Source organism: Ammodytes marinus (assembly GCF_949987685.1).
Source record: "Ammodytes marinus genome assembly, chromosome: 18".
Taxonomy (NCBI): domain Eukaryota; kingdom Metazoa; phylum Chordata; class Actinopteri; order Uranoscopiformes; family Ammodytidae; genus Ammodytes; species Ammodytes marinus.
In genome coordinates, this window is record NC_137222.1 from 14,345,225 (window position 1) to 14,346,006 (window position 782).

A 782-nucleotide genomic window follows, 5' to 3' on the forward strand; every position below is an offset into this window, starting at 1 on the left:
TTCTGTGAGTCTCAAAGTGTTTTAATTTGCCAGCCTGCCTTTTTAGTATGCTGTAGAAATGAAATGTGATCATTTTGGAGCTCCAACCAGCAACTCTTTTCATCTTTGATTAATGTGCTGCTGTTTTTTGTTAATTAATCATTTGGTCGATGAAATGAATAATGAAAAGTGAGGTCCAAAGTAGCAGAAACGGAAGCTATTGCTTGATGAATGACTTGACAGATGAGTAATTTGTTAAAATTGCAGCCTAGTCAATTTCGGGTTGATCAAACTAGCCTGCATTTTTCGGCAATGTGACCATTTGTAGTTGACACTTCTTTGCAGAGACAACACATTCAGGAGGGAGGTTTTTACTTTCAAAGAAGCTGAATACATACATCTGCTTAGTGCTGTGTTGCCCCGCAGAGTGAGATCATAAGTTAAGGACACCCACCTGAGTAAATAAAGTATCATTAGGAAAATAAATCAAACATCCACTAAGGCAGAAGTGGTTCCGCTGGGTGGTAAGTATTCACAGTTGTTTACAGAGCAGGAAGAGAATTCCCCTTTAGTGGACCAGTGATTAGCAGGAATCATATTTGTGTCAAGGAAGAGTGCTAAAGCTCAACAGCAGATCATAAAGAAGGAGCTATTACACCTGTGGGCCTGTTTACTATACAAACACAAAGTGCGATGGATCACACATACCAATGGATAACTAATCCCACATTATTGATGTGTGCTATAATGAGCTTTTTCAATCTCCCAGCCTCCCAGAGGAATGCAGACTTGAATCTGCTAAT